The sequence below is a fragment of the Lissotriton helveticus genome, chromosome 4_1 (assembly GCF_964261635.1).
Source record: "Lissotriton helveticus chromosome 4_1, aLisHel1.1, whole genome shotgun sequence".
Lineage (NCBI taxonomy): Eukaryota > Metazoa > Chordata > Amphibia > Caudata > Salamandridae > Lissotriton > Lissotriton helveticus.
This window is the reverse complement of record NC_136063.1, coordinates 399,974,765-399,996,847: the sequence shown is the minus strand read 5'-3', so window position 1 is coordinate 399,996,847 and position 22,083 is coordinate 399,974,765. Positions and strand designations below refer to the sequence as shown.

The following is a 22,083-nucleotide window of genomic DNA, read 5'->3' as shown; positions in this document are numbered from 1 at the left end:
ACACATGACCCACCTGCTATATGCAGACGACCTTGTGCTCTTAAGCGAAACAAAGTTTGGCCTTCAGCACCAACTATCCATCCTACATGCCTACACAATAAGGAATGGGTTGGAAATAAACCAAACAAACACCAAGATGGTTACATGTGGACCAAAAACAAAACATGACGGCAGGTGGCATCTTAATGGTGCCTGGTTACATCACTGCAGTGAGTACAAATACCTTGGCATCCTTCTTGACAAATCTCACTCAAATCTCATCTGTGCTCTCTAAGAAACAAAGGCTGCAGCTTAATGTTTGCCCTTTCGTCTGTCAATCAGAAATTGTTAGGACCGAGTCTAGACCCTCTTCTTCAGGTGATGAATGTAAAGGTCATCCCGCATTAACCTATGGAAGCAAAACCACCTGGGGCAGGGAAGCCACCATCGTGGATAAACTTGTCACTCGAATCTACAAAGCTGCCCTTCGCTTGCCAAAGAGCGCCTCACTGGCGCAAGTGAGACTTGAGTTTAACATCACTAAGCAGTATTGGGCCAGAGGCAGCTGCTTCCACTTCTATCACAGGCTTGCACCGCATGCTTGTATGCGTGGCCTAATCTGGCACAAAGTAGCGGGTGCTGGCTATCCCTCGTCTCACAGGCAATACCTAAATTATAACATTTATTGAATTTGCACTTACTGCAGCTTGGGGCAAGCACCTCCTTCCCCAGGCTTTCAGAAAACTCACTGCTGCTACACCCAAAAAGCTGTAAAAACTAGAGGATATGGCTACACTGAGCAAGTGCTCCCATGCATGGTCAGTAATTAACTCCTACACCTCCAGCAAACAACTGAACTATATTACCTACACATTACCTTTGTGGTTAAAGGCCTGGTTAGTGGCACTCAGACTGGGAGAGTGGAATATACGAGCACACCTCTCGCATGGCGCCACACAGAACCTCACAAAGTAAGATGTTGACTCTGCGGACAGGGAAAAGGAAACCTTAATTCATAATTTATGCATCTGCCCTTCTCTGTTGCAGCAAAGAAAAATGCTCCTCCACTGTGATTTTATTTGCCTAGGTGTTCACACCTGCCAGCAGGCAGTAATAGCCAATCCGAATCCTATCAAAACCATGCTAAATGTCAAAGTTGTTACGTTTCTCTGGATTGCAGCGGCCAAACTGTGAGATGCTTAGTTCTGCAACCCAACTAAACTTCTTACCTGATATTGCACATTGTACTTTTTTTCTACATCTACAGCACATCACAAACAAAATTTGTAATACTCTATGTAATCAGATATTGCCTGTTTTTATAATGGACCGGTTTGTGCTGAAAAGCATTCGAACTATACGTCACAGTGCAAAAAGCTTGTCTTGAATATGGCACTCTTTACTGTACTGTGTGTTTAAAAATGGGCTGGTTTGTTTTAAAACGGAACTGGTTTCTAGTTACTCTGTTTTTGTGCTTTGTACACTGCTCTCTTGAGTGGGTCTAAAAGAAAGCCCAGACTCACGTGGCACTTATCAAAATTGCTGCTTGGCACTTGTCACCTTATATTGGATATTACTCCGTTTGCCCTCACATTGTGTCATCATTCAAAAACGCTCCTATGCTTTTAGGTATTTTATACTGTATTGTCTGCTTTTACAATGAGTCGGTCCGGGAACTGGTAAACTTTGATTTGCACTTAGTCCTTTAAAGTACACTGTGTGTTTTAAGGTGGGCTGGTTCCGGTTTGGAATGCAAGCGATATTCACCTGGTTTACTGTGTTATTGCGCTTGTTCATTGTTTAACTGATTAAGCTATAAAGTACCCCCCTGACTTATATGGGACCGATCATAAATATTGCTTTGAACTTGGTATTCTTTTTGCTGGACCCTGAGTACGGCAGGCCAGTCCTTCCAAGTTGATCGAGATCTGAGGTACTAGGGGTACCATCTTTATACTCAGAAAGAGCCCTCCAGGCAGGATGCAAATGTAGCCAATGGACTACCAGGTTCCCTCCCACCCGGTGACCACTTTCTGTAGTGTGTGGCATCTGGCTATCCAAGGATGCACCATTCTGCCCACTCCCAAGATGGCGAGTCCCCTCTCTGTGTTCAGACCTCACTTAGCACACCCCTAGGGTTTCACCTTTCAAGCCTGCCTTTTGTGGCTATAGACCCAAGTAGCTTCCTGCAGAAGGCTGCAATACCTCATTGTTACTCTTCTTAGGGGTCGTTGGCATGCCTCTCCTGGAATGCAGAATGCTGTCTCGTGGAGCAGGCTCCATATGTGCCTGGGAAGGCACAGAAGTTTTAAAGACAACAATGTGGCAGCTTTGCTAAAGCTGCACACTGCAACAAGTCGCATTAATTTCGACTTGAGATACATGTTGGGCTTAATGTAACAAGTTATTTAATACCATGGAGTGCCTACTTTGGTCGCACTGTTCAGGAGTTAGCCCAGCTAAAGGGTCAGCATGTTACCCTGTACTTGCCAAGTGGGCAAATAAGTCTTTCCCAAGTAACACAATAGTTTTGTGTGTTTCACTTTCAGGACATGCAAAGTATATGCCCTGCCTGTGTCATATACTGCACCCTGCCTTTGGGGCCCAGTAGGCCTGCCAGAGGAGTGACTTGCGCACATCCAGGAGAAGGGATGGCTTTTGCCATTGGTTTCAGTGGAAAAGTTGGGCTAGCAGTGCATGTCTGCTCTACCAGTCTGCAGTGGCGGACTGGGGGACTTTTTTACTTGGGGGACCTCTAGGGTGGGACAGTCAGTGCTGCAAACCCTGGAATACCCATCTAACTTACTTGCCCTGGGTACCAGGGTACCACTTACCAGGGACTTATAGGCAAGTTTTCCATTTCCAACTGGGTACAGCCAATTCGACATACACTATAGAGTCAGGGCACTGCCACTGAGGACAGGTTAGCCGGCCTCTGTCACCTGTCACTTTCGGAGTAAATAAAACAGCAGCATCAATTAAAAAACTTGGAAATAACCATACAAAAAGAAGCATTTCCTTACACTCCTGAGGACCTTAACAGATGGGGTCATGCTGCTTTTAAGTGATATATATATACATCAGCAGGAGTGAGCGCGGGTATATATATATATATATATATATATATATATATATATAACAAAGCTACTGTTTTACAAATGTTATTTACTTCAGGATGGCCAACTCACTCTGTGTCATAATGACAGTCTGTGTCCAGTTCTGGGATTCTGTGTGGTAATCCAAATCATTCTGGGCGCTATATTTCTGTTTTCCTTCCATTGCTCTGATTAGACATTATTAGCATACCTGCCAGCAACGATTTGTAAATGTTAAAGCCATGAATGTGAACACTGAATGAGATAGCAACCGTACTTGTATCCAGGTGTTTTTCAACCCATTAACGTAGGTGACCCTGGAGGATCGGGTCTATATAAGATTTTCTGGACACCCACTGCCCACATTATTGCATTCAAAGAACACTTATTGTATGTGTAGTTATTTTATACGGCTATCCTGAACGTTGCAATACTTCATGAGTGTAAATGCTTAGGTTGGCTTAGACGATGAATAAACAGTGCCCATCTTTTATTAATCAAAATATAAAAAGTTGGATGTGGAAAATAAGCCATAAACAAACTGAGGAAAGGCTCAATGGGGAAGAAATTGGCCTATAAAAGAACGCTGAAGTCTGTCAGTAAAAGGAGTAAATAGTTCCAGGCAGTCCTGATGCTTTAGGAGGTGTTATGGATGCTGGACTGGCTCATGCAAATCTTTCGTGGGTGCTGGCACTGCAGCTGCTGCAGTGAGGCGCAAAGTCTTAAGAGAGAGTGAGCTTTAGGTACAGGTGGCACAGCCAGAATAATAAAAAAAACACAGGCATTTGTAGCAGAGAACAGAACAAGGTGCGATCAGCTAGACAAGGGAATACAAAACAAGTACAGATTGAATCATGAGCAGGTTTTGATGGGTATTCCACATATTCGGGACAGCAAACTGTTCCCAGGAGTGGAGATAGTGGAGTTTGCATGTAGGCTTTGATTAAATGTGTACTGCAACAGAGACACTAATTCCTGCAGCCGCTGACTCTGGACATTCTATGGCTATAGACACTCATTACTCGCCTTATCACTATGATCTACAAGTCCCTGCCAATAAATCACATGGCCAAACTGCACAGTTTCACTACGGATTCCAACAGCATTCCTTCTAAGGCAGAGGTCTTCAAACTTTTTGATGCCGAGACCCCCTTGTAAAACCTTTTTAGGCGTAAGGACCCCCTTCTGACAAAAGTTTCTAGAAACTGGTACTCCTCATTATCAACTTTTGACAACCATAAATGCGCCTGTTAGACCTCATCACATCCCTCCATCATTCATCCATCCACCCTTTCATCCTCCCATCCATACATCCATTCTTCATCCATCCACCCTTTCATCCTCCCATCCATACATCCATCCACCCTTTCATCCATACATCCATCCACCCACCCTTTCATCCATCCATCCACCCATCATTCATCCCCACACCTTTTCACACATCCATCCATGCATCATTCATCTATCCATACATCCATCCACCCTTTCATCCATCCATCCTTCATCCGTCCACCCTTTCATCCTTCCATCCATACATCTATCCTTCACCAATCTATCCTTCATCCATCCACCCTTTCATCCTTCCATCCATACATCCATCATTCATCCATCCACCCTTTCATCCATCCATTCACCCATCATTCATCCACCCATCTTTTTACACATCCATCCATCCATCATTCATCCATCCACCCTTTCATCCATCCATCCTTCCACCCTTTCATTCTTCCATCCATACATCTATCCTTCACCAATCTATCCTTCATCCATCCACCCTTTCATCCTTCCATCCATACATCCATCATTCATCAATCCATTCACCCATCATTCATCCACCCATCTTTTTACACATCCATCCACCCTTTCATCCATCCATCCATCCACCCACCCTTTCTTCCATACATCCTTCATCCGTCCACCCTTTCATCCTTCCATCCATACATCTATCCTTCACCAATCTATCCTTCATCCATCCGCCCTTTCATCCTTCCATTCATCCATCCATCCACCCTTTCATCCATACATCCATCCACCCACCCTTTCATCCATACATCCTTCATCCGTCCACCCTTTCATCCTTCCATACATCTATCCTTCACCAATCTATCCTTCATCCATCCACCCTTTCATCCATACATCCATCATTCATCCATCCACCCTTTCATCCATCCATTCACCCATCATTCATCCACCCATCTTTTTACACATCCATCATTCATCCATCCATCCTTTCATCCATCCATCCTTCATCCGTCCACCCTTTCATTCTTCCATCCATACATCTATCCTTCACCAATCTATCCTTCATCCATCCACCCTTTCATCCTTCCATCCATACATCCATCATTCATCCATCCACCCTTTCATTCATCCATCCACTCATCATTCATCCACCCACCTTTTCACACATCCATCCATCCTTCAGCCTTGCATCCATCCATCCACCTTTTGTGTGCCTCTCTCATGGGGGGGGGTGAACAGTATCTCTCTGCGCCGTCTTCCTTCTTCTTTCCCGCTCATGGGAGGGCATCTCTGTGCCTCCCTACTGGGGCGGGGGACGTGTCACAGGACCCACAGCTTCAGGCGCGCAACATCCATTGAACTCAAAGGGCTACACTACAGCCTGCTCCCCCAGCCTCCCCCCTCCCCCGAAGCTCCCCCCAGCTCGTGTTTGTGAGCCCAGCTGAAACAGCTTCAGGGACACACACACAGCCACACCCGAGTACTTGACAGGTCTTTAAAAGACCTTTCACTTGTTAATGAGGCGTTGATGTTTTTCACACCTCGGTGTGAATGAGGCCTCCACCGTGAGCACCCTTGATCAGCCCAATGCCAGGAACTGCACTCTGCAGAATCTGCGACCCCCTTCCCAGGACTCCACGACCCCCCTGGGGGTCACGCCCCACAGATTGAAGACCGCTGTTCTAAGGTGAATAAAGTGAAAGCCTGCTTGCATGACAAACGGAGGGTAGGAAGGAGCAGACGGACAGGCGAGAAATACCGGGCACAGCCAGCTACAAAAGATGCACTCTGTAGAGTGCGTCAACAAAAAGAAAAGGGTGCTCCCAAAAGCGCGAGCAGTAGAAGGACACAAGTAATGGGCCATGCTCCAGGGGAGGGTCACACACAGGAAGAGGAAGTGGCAATCACAGGGCTGACCAACAAGATGCAAGCAATTGAGACTGACAATGATGCCAATAAATTGTACGTAATTGGCAGCCTCCAAACCCCCAAAATGCCTCGAAGAGACAGTGCATGCGCTGTCAATGCAAGACCTAAAAATATTTCTCTCACAATGTAAAGCACTGTGTGGAAAAGAATGTCAGAACTGGTGTCAGCCATGACATGGGATCTTCTGTTATCTATAATTTGGCCCTTGAGCAAACCAAACAGATGGATTTTGGATTATTTAAATACAGACAGAACAAGTTTTCAAGGAGGTTTCAGAGTGAGCAAGACTCTAATGCAATAAACATTGCATGTTCGAGTCTGTGCATGTCCGCTCTTCTTATAATAGGAATCAGTGGCGGCTGGTGAGATTTGAAAGTGGTGGGCTGAACATTTTTGTTGTAGAATGGCGTGCGAGCGAGCGCAGCGAGCGAGCCCGAACCACCTACGGAGGGTTCGGGGGGGTTCTCCCCCCGAGAAAATTTTGAAAAATTAGCAGCCAAATGGTGGATTTTCAAGACTTTCGGAAGCCATTGTGCTTAACAGAAACAGGCCACTGCCTCCCCTAAAACTATCATCAGTTCCAAGGCCTCATGAATAAACCATTCTAAATTGCAATAAACCACAATTAATTTTAACAATGTTGCATAAATAGGTTGGATCTGTCTACTGACCAAGTGGCTACTTGAGATAAAATGGCATTCAAGGTAGCCCATCAGAGTAAAATGCCTACTTTTTCCACATAGAATTGAATCTCATATTGGTTAGTGTTCATTTTTGGGAACTCAATAGCATGCATAAAGGCACCATGTATAAACAAAAAACACATAAGCATACAGAGATAAAATATATACATGCATGCAACACATAAAATGTTTCCCCTACCTGTGCTTGTCTGTTTCCTTTATGAATCATTTGTTCAAAGCCAAGTACACAGGAGGTGAATGAAATCTTCATATGATATAATTGGCTACAGATAGAAATATTCATTTGAAGAAAAAAATAATTCAATCTTATAGACTGTCAACCAAACTTTGAGCCGGCTAGCTTTACAGTTGAAACACGAAACGTAAATATCCCTCACCCCAAAGCCAATTGTTCAAACAGTAATGTAAAATGCTTTATAAAGATTTACATTTAAACAATCAAGCATGGTAAAATCCTTTCAAAAAAATGTATAAGGAGCAGGAAGATGACCAAAACCTTTGTGTAGAGAAGGTTTAATAGTACAAGAAGTATGTTTTATATACTTTAAATTTAAATACTTTGTACATCACTGCTAAAGTGTCTGGTTAACCAGTACTTTAAAAAACTTGTATATTTACATGAAATATGTATTGGTGCATGGAAGAAACATAACTTTCTCAAAGTTGTATGGGTTCACACATTTATATTATCTAACACCCATGAGGCCACCAACAAAATATAACTAGTAGATAACTCTATATGTTCCAACAAGAAAACAAACATGGTTATATCATTTATGAAAGTGAAATGAGCCAACATTCAGACTCCTTGCATGCAAATATAAGTGCTCCCTTACAGATGTTGCATCACTGCAGATGGCAATTCGCATCAGATTCTGCTAAAGTAATGGAGTTGATGAACATGAAGTGCTGCCGCCTTAAAATAATTGTTTGAATTTTTTTATGGTGTGTTGAGTATTAAGTATGAGGTAATGAGTCATGAGTAGATCTAAAGATATGCAATAGTGTCAAATCTAGTATGCTCTTCAGTTCAGAAATGAACCCTATCATTATAAATGAAGTAATATTATTAACAAATCCACTCAGTATCAGTCCATGATGGTCAGTGGTAGAGATCGTTAAAAAAAATACGTCCAGGATTCTACAGGCCTCTACCACACAGCAACACTACAGTTTATCAGTTTGCAATTAGGAAAAGAGCAAACAAACTACAGCTTCATCTAACGAATAGCCAGAAGAAAATTGTTATTCCTAAAGGGCACTGCATTACAGCAAAAGTTTGTAAAACGAGACTGTATTCAGGACTGACTATAATACCTGGATCAGGACTGACTATAAAGATGAAACCAATAAACAATATCCTGTAATTCTTACAAGACTGACTGTAGCCCAGTATGCACCATCTTTAAGTATGTAATGGAAGGTGCATGGTATCAGTGTGTCAGGCTATAGTTTGTAAGTTAATGCAAAGCTTGCCAGAGTGTAGGATATTCACAAAACTGGGTCATGTTTGCTGGGGAACTTTGTAAAAAGGTTGAGAGAGAGGTGCATTAACTAATACCCTGAAACAACACTAAGCTTATGTGGCTTTATAATGATATGTCTGAATTACTCTCAAGTCATGCAAGGTACTGAAACATAAATTTAACACATGGTGCATTTGCTTTCATAGGTTCCTGGACCTGCAGTATACTTGAATGGCTGCTTGCAATACAAAGTAAACAAAAACGATATTTGTTAGCACCAATGATTCACAGCACCACGTGCATTTCTATGGTTTCTATTTGTACAGAAAGTTTGCACGCCGTTCTTTAATGTGAGCAACCTTTTCAATCGTTCTCTTGTTAAAATCTGGAGTCTGATTTATTAGTTCTTTTTCCATTGATAGCATGGCCAATGCATTAAGTCGAGCTTGGGTCATTGTGTTCCTTAAAAATGTTTTTATCCTTTTCAGTGTGGAAAAGCATCTTTCAGCCTCAGATGTTGTCATAGGTGTCGTAATGACAATTCTCAGCAATTTAAGAGTCTCACAAAAAGAAGTATGCAAGTTGTTTTGACATAAGAATATATATAAAGCCATGGCACCACCGGTAGCCTGCTGAAAGTCCTGTCTTCCATATAGGATTGATAGTTCAGTGCGCAATCGTGACTTAATTAGCATTGGATATGCTTCCACTGTTTCATTAAGTGCTGCAGTAGGACATTTTTTGCTATGTTTTTGAAACAGGCCACTATCCAGTAGTGTTGCACTGACTAGATGCCTTGTAAATGCAAAGCGCTCCTTGGCATGCACCACAATAATGTCGCATACTTCCTTTCCTTCCTGATTCAAGGTGTTTATCTGTAGTTTGCGGTTTGTAAATCGAGAATCATCTGGCAATTCAGAGTCCAAATTATCAATGGATTCTCGTACTTTGTTGATGCTGATCATAAAGGCTGAAGTGTTTTTTTGGGCAGATACAGTATCAATGTCTCGTTTTTGTAATTGCTCATACAACATATTGACGTGTGGCATTATATCGTGGAACAAATAAAGAAAAAAAAGAAACTCCCTGTCTTCCAGAGTCCTGGTAAAGCCCTTAGCTTCACACACAGAAGTGGAATCAAATGTACGGTCTTCTGTAATAGATTTCATGCATTCTAAAAGGTCACCCCTGTGTTCGTGAATTATATTGACAGCTCGGATGTTGAAGTTCCAGCGAGTTGCAGACCCTCTCGGTATTCTTTTTGCCACTATCTGTTGAAGCACTTCAGTCCGTTTTGGCGAACGGGAAAAAAAAGCAGTAATACCACCCAACTCTTTAAAGAAAATTCTGCGTCTGGTTATTTTTTAAGCAGCCTGTTTCATGATTAGATTTAGTTGGTGGGCATAGCAATGGACATAGTGCGCATTTGGATAGATGTCTCTGATCTTTTTTTTAACCCCACCAGAGGCACCACGCATGACACTGGCACCATCATAGCTCTGAGCAATTAGCTTCTCTTTACCACTGTGCTCTGGGAAAATATGTTCAAGTTCATTAAGAATAGATGCTGAAATTGTATCTGCAGTTGAATCTTTAAGATTCGAAAAGCACCAAAATCTTTCTACTACCTTAGAATTGCCATCAATGTAGCGGAAAACAAGTACTGACTGCGTCTTGGTAGAGACATCAGTTGTATCATCGGCCTGGATAGCTATGTAATCAGTGCTTCTTATTTGCTGTACAATAGTTTCTTTTGTTACCTCCAGCATACAGTCAAGCAACTCATTCTGGATTGTCTTGGAAGTTCCTTTAAATACAGTTGCACTTTTTAAGTGCGCTTCCATTGCACTGTCTATACTGGACACAAAATCAACCAGCCCTTTGAAGAAGCCAGGATTTTGGGAATGTTCAGTTTCATCGTGGCCGCGCAATGCCAATTCAAAAGCTCCACAAAATTTTACACATTCAATCAGTTTGGATAATATATAACGGTTCTTATCAACCTCCTCATTGTGTTTGATTACCCCCTTGCGGTAGGCTTCATTTAACTGTAGTGCAATATTTGATTTTCCAAACAAAGACAACTTTAATACATTGGTCAAATGGGCTTCACTGGAATCATGCCTCTTTATTTTTTCTGCCAGATGTTTAAGGTCAGTAACTCCTGTTTTAGTCCAGCTAACTTCACCCCCAAAGAGCAAGCAGGGGAAACAGAACAAGGCATTCTTAGAAGAGCTGGCAGTTAACCACTCCATTTAATCAAACCAGCTCCGTGTAAATCTACGTGTGTAACCCTTGCCCCAGTCTTTTGTAGACTGTTCAATGTTTATTTCAGGTTTATCAGGTCCAAGTCCTTTCACCCGAAGTTTATCTTCGTGTGTCATTCCCAAAAATGGTTTTGTGAGTAAACTGTCAACTGTGTTCATTTTGACAAACAATAAAATGAACAGTTCAAAGAAAGCCTAAACTAGATTATAGATGTATCACCTAACAGAGGTCACCCACTTTCCTTGTGCTTATCAAACTATCTCTTGATTTCCTGTTGGTGCCTGTAGAAAACCTTTCTGCCGGTTTCCTCTCTGCTGCCTGTAGTTTCTTTTGATAAACTATCTGTTGATTTCCTCCCTGGTGCTTGTCAAGCTATCTGTTGATTTTCTCTGGTACCTGTTGAAAAGCTTTCTGCTGGTTTCCTCTCTGCTGCCTGTAGTTTCTTTGATAAACTATCTGTTGATTTCCTCTGCCAGGTGCTTGTCGAACTATCTGTTGATTTCCTCCCTGGTGCTTGTCAAGCTATCTGTTGATTTTCTCTGGTACCTGTTGAAAAGCTTTCTGCTGGTTTCCTCTCTGCTGCCTGTAGTTTCTTTGATAAACTATCTGTTGATTTCCTCTGCCAGGTGCTTGTCGAACTATCTGTTGATTTCCTCCCTGGTGCTTGTCAAGCTATCTGTTGATTTTCTCTGGTACCTGTTGAAAAGCTTTCTGCTGGTTTCCTCTCTGCTGCCTGTAGTTTCTTTGATAAACTATCTGTTGATTTCCTCTGCCTGGTGCTTGTCGAACTATCTGTTGATTTCCTCCCTGGTGCTTGTCAAGCTATCTGTTGATTTTCTCTGGTGCCTGTTGAAAAGCTTTCTGCTGGTTTACTGTCCGCTGCCTGTTAAACTATCTGCTGATTTCCTCCCTGGTGCCTGTGAAAAGGTAAAAAGGACGTAAGCTTTGAGAATAGTGTCCACTGGATACACAGCAGAAACCACTGAACAGCTTGAACAATTTGAAAGCAGCTGTTAATTTCACATTTGCATCAAAACCAGATGCCCCAACGCCACATGGACTGCGGTGTGTAGATTTCTCAGTAATATAGGGTGAAATGCATTCTTATAGGTTTCATGTACATTGACGTTGGGGTCTGTGGTGGAAGCATATGAAATAATATAGGCAGTCACGGAGTAGTGCTCTGTGGCACTTCTCCTGAGACATGGTGGACCTGCACCACAATTGAAACCTACAGTCCTGTATATACTCAGCGGGTGAAAAAACTGTTGAAAACAGAATATCCCGGGGGTTCTTGCATGCTTAATGCACCTTGCATGGGGCCTTTTTAGGTTTCATTACATCAGTGTACTGCAGTCACCTCACCAGCCTTAGTGTCAAAATCTCAATTGCGTGCATTTAGGTGTAGAAATGTAAACAGACATGCTAAAGTATATTCAACAATTTCCATGTCATCACATTCAATACTGCTTTAAAGCTGTCTGAATAATTTTCAGTAGTAGCTTCTTCCCTATCGTGCTTTCCATTAACATACACCTATCACAAAATGAACAGTTTCACTAAGTTAACAATCATGGCCTAGATGTATCAAGCCGTTTGCGATTCGCAAACTGTCTTTTTGCATGTTTTGGCATGCAACAACAATTCGTAAAATAAGGAATCGCAAAAATTAGCGTTCCTTATTTTTCTTTAGCATTTAAGGAATCACAATTTTGCGATTCCTTAAATGCTATGTATGTAGCATTTTGGAATTGTGAATTTGGGTTACAAAATCGCAAATTACCACCAACTTTTAGTTGGTGGTAATTTGCGACTTCTTTTAAAAATGCACAATTTGGCATTGGTGAAGGTGGCATGAGACGCACATACATGCCCATCAGCATGCTTCCAGAAATCCAACTTATGTACGTTTAGACAGAGACCGTCCAACTCTTTCAACAGGAACTGGAATGAGGCACAAGCACAACACCTTAAATAACGTCAAACTCATCTATCTAATCTTTTAATACACCCAGCACATGCCCTGCCACTTGTATTTTGGAGACTAGAGGGCCTTTCTGAGCGTAGTTTAGTTGGAAGAAGGGATGCTACTGTAATTGACAATCACAGTATCTAGGATAAAGTTAAACCTACAGCAATATACTCGACCACATTAATTACAACCCAGACTGCGCCAACAAGGCCCCAAGAGAGGCCTGGGCTGTCAGATGCATTAACGCTTACACGTGCCCAGTACCTCACAAACCAGATCCAAAACAGGTTATTAGAAAGCTTTTACAACGTGTCAGAGAATTATTCAGCTACTGCAAAAACAATAATGATGGACAGAATGTGGATCAATGTCACACATTCACCCCAGTCAAAAGATCTGGGCCCAAATCCATAGTTTTTCCAATCCACACCACCCTGGGTTAGACAATGGCGATATGCAAATCAGCGCTGACCCTGTTGCCCCATGGGAACAGTCCAGTCCGAACTACAAAAGCCATGTCCTTCCCAGAACGGAAACAAGCATCCGAGGACCGGCCCGGTTTCGAGGTAACACCTCTCATCAGCCCGGCTAGCTTGCTTCCAGTGGTGTGGAGTGCCTGGGACTCACGTCTGAGCATCCCCAGTACACTTAGAGCGGTTACTGCAAAAACAACAATGATGGACAGAATGTGGATCAATGTCACACATTCACCCCAGTCAAAAGATCTGGGCCCAAATCCATCGTTTTTCCACTCCACACCACCCTGGGTTAGACAATGGCGATATGCAAATCAGCGCTGACCCTGTTGCCCCATGGGAACAGTCCAGTCCGAACTACAAAAGCCATGTCCTTCCCAGAACGGAAACAAGCATCCGAGGACCGGCCCGGTTTCGAGGTAACACCTCTCATCAGCCCGGCTAGCTTGCTTCCAGTGGTGTGGAGTGCCTGGGACTCACGTCTGAGCATCCCCAGTACACTTAGAGCGGTTACTGCAAAAACAACAATGATGGACAGAATGTGGATCAATGTCACACATTCACCCCAGTCAAAAGATCTGGGCCAAATCCATCGTTTTTCCACTCCACACCACCCTGGGTTAGACAATGGCGATATGCAAATCAGCGCTGACCCTGTTGCCCCATGGGAACAGTCCAGTCCGAACTACAAAAGCCATGTCCTTCCCAGAACGGAAACAAGCATCCGAGGACCGGCCCGGTTTCGAGGTAACACCTCTCATCAGCCCGGCTAGCTTGCTTCCAGTGGTGTGGAGTGCCTGGGACTCACGTCTGAGCATCCCCAGTACACTTAGAGCGGTTACTGCAAAAACAACAATGATGGACAGAATGTGGATCAATGTCACACATTCACCCCAGTCAAAAGATCTGGGCCCAAATCCATCGTTTTTCCACTCCACACCACCCTGGGTTAGACAATGGCGATATGCAAATCAGCGCTGACCCTGTTGCCCCATGGGAACAGTCCAGTCCGAACTACAAAAGCCATGTCCTTCCCAGAACGGAAACAAGCATCCGAGGGCCGGCCCGGTTTCGAGGTAACACCTCTCATCAGCCCGGCTAGCTTGCTTCCAGTGGTGTGGAGTGCCTGGGACTCACGTCTGAGCATCCCCAGTACACTTAGAGCGGTTACTGCAAAAACAACAATGATGGACAGAATGTGGATCAATGTCACACATTCACCCCAGTCAAAAGATCTGGGCCCAAATCCATCGTTTTTCCACTCCACACCACCCTGGGTTAGACAATGGCGATATGCATCCGAGGACCGGCCCGGTTTCAAGGTAACACCTCTCATCAGCCCGGCTAGCTTGCCTCCAGTGGGTCAGCGCTGATTTGCATATCGCCATTGTCTAACCCAGGGTGGTGTGGAGTGGAAAAACGATGGATTTGGGCCCAGATCTTTTGACTGGGGTGAATGTGTGACATTGATCCACATTCTGTCCATCATTGTTGTTTTTGCAGTAACCGCTCTAAGTGTACTTGGGATGCTCAGACGTGAGTCCCAGGCACTCCACACCACTGGAAGCAAGCTAGCCGGGCTGATGAGAGGTGTTACCTCGAAACCGGGCCGGTCCTCGGATGCTTGTTTCCTGGGGTGAATGTGTGACATTGATCCACATTCTGTCCATCACTGTTGTGTTTGCAATTAGAGAATTATTCAGCAGCAGCCGAAGTGGTGGTTTTTCAGGCGCCTCATTAAAAATGCTTTCCTTTTAACAGTGTATAAAATCAAGTATGTAATATATTTCTCACGTTTCACTACATTTCTACTAAATAATAATAATTAAGAACAAGCAATGGCATAGCCAAGAGGTCTCGCCTTTGGGACCATATAAGTGTTTAGCCATGCAACAGTTGATTTTGTTGCACCAGGGATATTGTGCTGGATAACTAAACACTTATAAAGTCCCAAAGGTGAGACCTATTGGCTATGCCAATGCTTGTGTGTAATGTCTTTGTTGTTGTTTAGATACATAAACAGCAAACATATTCATGTTGCACTATAAGCATATACAGACAAAATGTAGAGAGATATGCAGTGAGACAATACACAAATGGCAACATGCAAACACAGGTGGTTGTCAATGGATGCGCTGATGGCTGTTAAGAGGAATACATAGTTAAAGAGACTGTTGGATGACTGTATGTGCATATTATGGTGGATCGGTGTTAATCACATAAGTAGCTTGATGCACATGCAAACATATGGGTGAACAGCCGGGTGTTAGAGGATGGATCAATGCGCAGCTAAGAGTGGATGGATATGTGCTTGGTTGAAGGTGGTTCAGGGATGAATAGGTATGGGTGGATATACAACTTTACGCAGATCCATGTGGATAACTGAGCAAGATAAGTGTGCGTTCAAGGGTGGTTGGGCCAAAGATTAAGTGAGTGCATAGCTGGGGGATGGGTAGGGGTAGGATGTGTGGATGTAATTGCATAGGTGAATGGAGGAATGCATAAGAGTGGGAGTGGATGCCTCCAACAACACTTAAATTAAAAGAGTCATGGTTTGCTCGTGACATTCTAAACATAAAACATTGGGACCCATAGAGGATTAGTGTTGAATTAGTATATGAAACATGCAAGTACATTTTAAGTAGTGGATAGGTTAGTCAGTTATTTGGATTTGGAATGATAGCACGCAGAAGGATAGAGGAGGAAAAAGGGTTTGTATTTACAGCACAGGATCACAAAATGGGAACTCTCTTAAAATCATGTAAGTGTGCAATAAGTGGTCTTAAAACAGGCACAAAAACGAAATAGCAATTGATTCATAAAATATAGTAGCAAGCATGCCTTAGGGAACAAAGGTGGAGCAAGACCCACATACGCGCCCAGCCTACTGAGGAGATGCCAATATGGTGAGAGGGTATGCGTGCTGGAAGGGATTCGTGATACAGGACATTTATCCACGATCGTGCTGGCAGGATGGTGTTTTATTCACATCATTTGAACACTTACAGCAATGTGCAAGAAATGTTTACTCAGTCACCTGGCTGTCATTGGATTCCACATTAAACGTATGTGTCACCACTATACAGGTATTAAGGTCGTATGCTGAGTACAGTAATGAGGACTTCTAGTCTGCATATTTAAATGAAATCACTGTGAAGGCAGCTGAAATCTGCAAAAGGTGCTTTTTCAGTGACACTCTTTATACAAAACCCTTAATTAATCTTGAGAGATCACCAGTACTACACAACATAACACCCATTTGTGTCGTTCAGGAACAGTTAAAGCATGTCTGGAGTCCTATAAGTTATTTTTTCAAGCATTGCAATCTGTATCCATTTTACCTTTATCTTTCATTGACATCTTTATTTTTTTCATTGACAAATATGTAATATCTGATGTTTTTCACAGTGCTGCTTCAGCTGGTTTTGCAGCCATTGTACTGTAATTACCGAGGGCCTTGTAGTTAAGTGAGTGAAGCATGTTGTCCGCCTCATTAGGAGTAAAGGCTGCAGTACCCCTACTGAGATTCAAACAGTTTACACATAAACCCCCAACAAATGTGCATTACTGGGACGGATAGCCACACATATATGCTACTCTATATATATATATATATATATGAAACTCTAGTCATGGCCTCTCTAATACTGGCCGTGTTCCTGCACCTCCTGGTCTCTTTTATTGTATTTTCTTTGCCGGTGCAAAGCACCTGCAGGACATGCCCTCTGAAAACACTGGGGTAAGGACCTGTTGCAGGGATCTATGCATGTTCGGCAAGTTTCAAGGTATGACGGTAAATAAGTCATACCGTGAAACTCGCTAATGAACTTCCTGGAGAGATTTCAGTGCCATCTCTGCTCACAGATTTGAAGCATCCTAAAATAACACAAAGGATTAATGCGCCTGCTTCTGAGCATAGAGTACAACATGTAGGTCACAGATTTGTGTTTTACGTAAGTTGATCTTAGTGGGCTAATTATGTTTTTGTAGAGATTCTTGTGCTACTTGTAGGACACAAATTATAATCCTGATAAGTACTAAATGAGCAAGGTGCCTGCTTAGAACAACTCCTTGTAACATGCAAGGTATGCATGTGAAATATTGCAGAATTTATTAACTCAATCTATCCTTACTGTAGAGTTGATAAAATGAGTTCTGTTAGGTAGAAGTAAACACATATTACTAAGGGCCAAAATGTATCAAGTGTTAACTAAATAGGTATTATTAGTGTTCCTACTTACAAAAAAAGAAAAATATAGCTGACATTTTCACTGATCATTCATAGACCTACACATTTAACATATATAGTGAGCTTGAAAGTAAAAAAAAAAATAGATTAGTTTATCTCTTGGCTACTTGTTAAGTGAAATGCAGGGCGCATCATACTTTAGCCCTGAAGGACCAGGCATTAGATTCCAGCTGTGCTCAGTATGAGCGCCAGCTGCTCCCAGCCAGGACAAAACAAGGGCGAAAGGACTTGTTGATACCCAGTTAAGGGGGAACGGTGGGGGAGTATGTGCATCCACCGGTAGGCTGCTGATCTTAACAGGGAAGCACTAAATGAAGGAGCGCTAGCACTGCTGCTGTGTCCCCAGGGCTCGAGTCGGGGTACCACGCGGGTGGACGGCGTCCCCCCACTTATTTTACCGGGAGCTCCGTGCAGAGTAGGAAAATATGCAGGTTAATTATTACTGACAAAATGATTACTGACAAGTAATCGAAGCTTCACCACTTAATTCTCTCTCATTCAGAACGCTGCTCACGCGCTGGCTTCTCTAATGCATTGCATCCAAGGGGTGAGCGAGGGGAGGCAATGAATCTGATGGTGAAAGCCAACTTTCGTGATGTCACTTCCTGTTGTGACGTCAGCGTCCCCCCACTTCTTTCGTTAGGACTTGTGCCCTGTGTGTTCTTTTGTCCACATGGACAAAGACTGGACATTGCAGGTCAGTGATAAGACAATTTGCTGAGACTGTCCGGGATCCAGGAGCCAGCTCAAAAATAGCTGCAGGATATGGAATTCGGCTTGATCTAGACCTGCTAACTATAAAAATATGATTTTCATGTGAGAGGAACAGGAGAGTCCTCATAGAGTGGGATCTGGGAAGGGGAGCCTTGAGCCAGTTACTATCTGACTAGCCATACAGGTGTCTTTGAGGGGGCAGGCCCATACAAAGGGGATGGGTCTTCATTCAGAGCACAGCTTGAGGAGCACTCATACCCTCACCGAAAAATAAAAACTGTTATAAAAGCTTCTGAGGCTGCAGCCAATGACCTGTGGAGGTCGCAAAACACACGATGGCCATCCGTTGCACAGGGCCTCCACACACAAGCCGGAAACCAACTAAGAGCAGGGCTTTCCAGCTCATCTTGTCTTCCAACAAGTGATATCGGCTGCTCGATGGGTGACTGTGTGAAGAGAGGCAACACTGAGACACATGGTGCTCCTCTGCGACTTGGCGTGTGTGTAGGTCCCAAATTTATCCAGTATTTTTTCAGCAATTCTGACATTTTGTATTTCGTTATTGTATGGAAAGACTCAGCACCATTAGGCCAGAACAAGAGGAATTAGGGCAAGCTTCCTAAACATATTGGGGGATTCATCAAACTCCGGTCTGCGATGGAAACACCAGAATGGTATGGATGACACCTAGACATCCACGGCAATGGCAGACTGCCAGCTGAACAAATGGCAACTACACGACTTATGCAGCATTCCTTAAACTAGTAATGAACTCTGCAGATACCAGAGGCAGACAAGGGCCTGTTAAAGACCAGTAGACGATTTAATTGTGCCTGGCATGGGGCCAACAATGCCGTAATTACGAAAATACCAGCTGCTGTAGAAATATCCAGATGCTTCTGTTTCCGCCAGACACCATATGAGTTAGTGCATTGCTCCCCAAAAGCAAGACTCTACTACTAAGCACCCCCGTCTTCAGCTCCCATCAGAGTTTAGAGTACCTCCATTCTGATTCTGATGCAACAGTTCCACCCCGCCCCGCCGCACCCCAGTTCTCCCTCACACCCCCAGCTCTGGGAATGTAAGATTTGATTGTAGTCCCTGCGCTGTACAGATGAAAGCACAGAGAGAGCAAATGAGAAATGACAGGCGGCCTTTTCTTCCGCGAAGCTGCCCGTCTGCGCTTCTGTCCTACAGGCAGACATGGCCTATGAATCCTGTGTTTGTGTAAGCTGCTGCCAGTATTGGCCATTCTTTTTCTATAAGTTCAAAAAGTAATTTCCATTAGAAAACCGACTAGGGTGAAACGGGGCCAGCGCAGTAAACGTCCAATTGCATCCCAAAGCCTTAAGAGAATAATCTACTTGCCATCATCCACAACACCAAGAACCATTCCATTTCCAATCTCATTCCCAGTGACAATATCCTCCTCATTAGATAGATAGATTAGCGTCAAACTTCCCGCCTGTGGGGCCCTACCTGCCCGAGTTCACACGTCTCACTCTCTACTCCGGTGACCGGTCTGCCCGGACTGTCGGACAGCAACCTGGCAGCCTGCCTGCAACCAAAACGGATGGCTAGGCTGCTGCTGCAGGGCACGACCGGTAGACCGCTTTCCTTCAGAGGCTCCCCGCTCCGATCTTGACCTCGTGGGCTAGCGTGAGAGAGAGTCCGTCACTCTGTCTAGAAAATGGCTGCTACTTCTTCTCCTACTGAAATCATGCGCGGGAAGAAGTCAGAGTCTGCGCAGACGATCCCAACTCGTCACAGGGTGGGTCTCACCACGCCCTGTGACGAGTTGGGAGGGGTGACACGACAGCAAGCTCTCCTCCTTGATTGACGTGGAGAGGTTAGCAATCCCGGGCTTGTGTTAAACACGCCCGGGGCTAACTTAATCTCCACGCCATCAGGGGGTGGAGACTGGGCATCCAGGCTATGTCTTTGCGAGCTGATGACATCACAGCCTTCAGGGCTGTGAGGTTCTCAGCTGGCAAAGCCATAGCAGGTGGTGCAGCGCGGCGGTATTGGCAGTGGGGGGCAGCAGACTTTCGAGACAGTGCCCCGTGTTCTTTGCCCCGTCACCGTGTTCTTACTTCTGAAGTTCGTTGTGATTTTTTTAAATTACAAATTGCAATTGAAAAAGAAAGTTAGGAAAAACGTAACAAACGTGATAAATTGCCTGGGGCTAAATTACCTGGGGCGGAGCCCCAAAGCCCACAAAGAGAAACCGCCACTGATAGGAATGTGTTTTTCAGATCTGATTTAAAGCTAGAGACTTGAATGACATTCAGCGTGATTGTATACTGGTTGGGTAACATAATATCATAACATCTATTTATGATTGAGTAGCTCGCTTCCCTGATTTTCTTCTGGTGAGAGTTTGGGTGGCTGGGAGTTGTTTGGAGTGTGACACCCTCCACCAAACAAAAATGCATTCTTGGCTTGAGAGTTGGGTCTGGAGGGCCAGAGTCTGGTCTGCTATGCCTTTGTTGGTTTGTCTCGTTGTCCTTGTTTGACTAGAAGGTTTTAACTTACCAGTAACTTAGACAGAGGCCCACCTAATGCAAATCAGTATTGAAACGGTTCCTCATGGGAACAGTGTACCCCAAAACGTAGTTATCCCTCCACCTTTCAGCACACTGTTTTTTAGTTGAAAAATGTACAATTCACACCTTCTGAAACTCACTGACTGAGCTACCCCAACTATGGCAGAGTGGTCCACAAACTGGAGGTCAAAGGCTGGAATCCTGGTAGGGTCTACTCTGCCTTTTATCTATCGGCGATCAATAAAATTAATACCATTACTATAGTTATTACTCCTTATTATATGGAGATATTAATACGTAGCAGCAGCGGATAAGGGGGAAGCATGAGTGCCAAGTCCAAGATAGCTGGGATTGGTAGTAGGCTTGGGCCTTATTTACAAGCCACTTTGGGTACATCCAGGCCTTATATTCATGCGTACTTCACATTTTGCAATTTGAAGCCATTACATTATTCAAAGGGGGCAGTAGCAGGTTCTAGACCCCTTCATTGCACAAAAGTAGTAATTTCTGTAAGTTTTTTTATACCATTTATTGATACTTAAAACAAGAACAATATATATATATACACACAGAGCGAATAGCAATTATAGTAATTTCAACAAGTAATCCTGAAAAAAATCACGACGATACATTGTTCTAATTCTCATGAAGTGTCTTGGAGTGTCCATCACTCAGTGTGTCACAAATAAATGAGCGAACTGTCACACGTGAGCACCGTGAAAACATGTAAATGTTGCACACAGGCAAAGTGAAAACCGGGCAGAGATAATTTACCAAGAAGGTATGAAGAGCACAAGGGCCAACGATGCAAGGAAGTAAAATGGGTCCCTAGACCAAAAGGCTGCTCGAAGCGCACTGGGTGCTCCTTCTGAGGCTGACCTCAACATACTAAGCAGCAAGAATATTTTCAAATGCTACCGCAGAGCCTAAATTGATAACTGTAGTGGACTAGTTGTAGGTCTTGCTGCTCAGCCATAAGTAGAATGTTGGTGCGCGTGAGAATGGAGAGTTGGAATGCGTGAGTGTGAGGATCAGTTGGAGACTCAATTCTACGATATTTCGAAAAACTTAAAGACCCGGCAGCTCAGGCTGAGTTTACGTATTTCATATTTGGATCAGCATCAGGTCTCTCCAACTGCGACCTTAGAGTGACCGAATCCCAGGTTCTGAAAGCCGTCCGCCGCCGACAGCCATCCAGCCTCTACAGCGTAGATAACGTCACTTCCGGATGTCCCCTCCCAGACGTCAGTCGCTCACGAGAACCGCGGTTCGGGCCCCAAACTCCACCCTGCGCCGCCGCTGCAGACTGTCAGTTGTGTGCGCAGGGCTCAGGGCTGCCGCTTCCATCGGCCTTCTCCTGTACTGACAGCCCACTCCGGGCCCCGCCGCCGCTGGGGGCCACTACGAGGACGGTGAGTTCACCTGCAGAACACCCCCCTGCGC

The 22,083-nt window shown here is 44.0% G+C and overlaps 1 protein-coding gene across 1 annotated transcript in view; it reads left to right on the top strand.

Annotated features, from left to right (window-relative positions):
* The first annotated feature begins 21,857 nt into the window (after positions 1–21,857).
* The window catches only part of ATP6V1C1 (ATPase H+ transporting V1 subunit C1), a 388,190-nt gene continuing 387,964 nt past the window's right edge, over positions 21,858–22,083 (top strand). The window contains exon 1 of the mRNA XM_078686908.1: positions 21,858–22,052. The gene's annotated coding sequence lies outside the window, so the exon portion shown is untranslated. The remainder of the gene's footprint in view (positions 22,053–22,083) is intronic.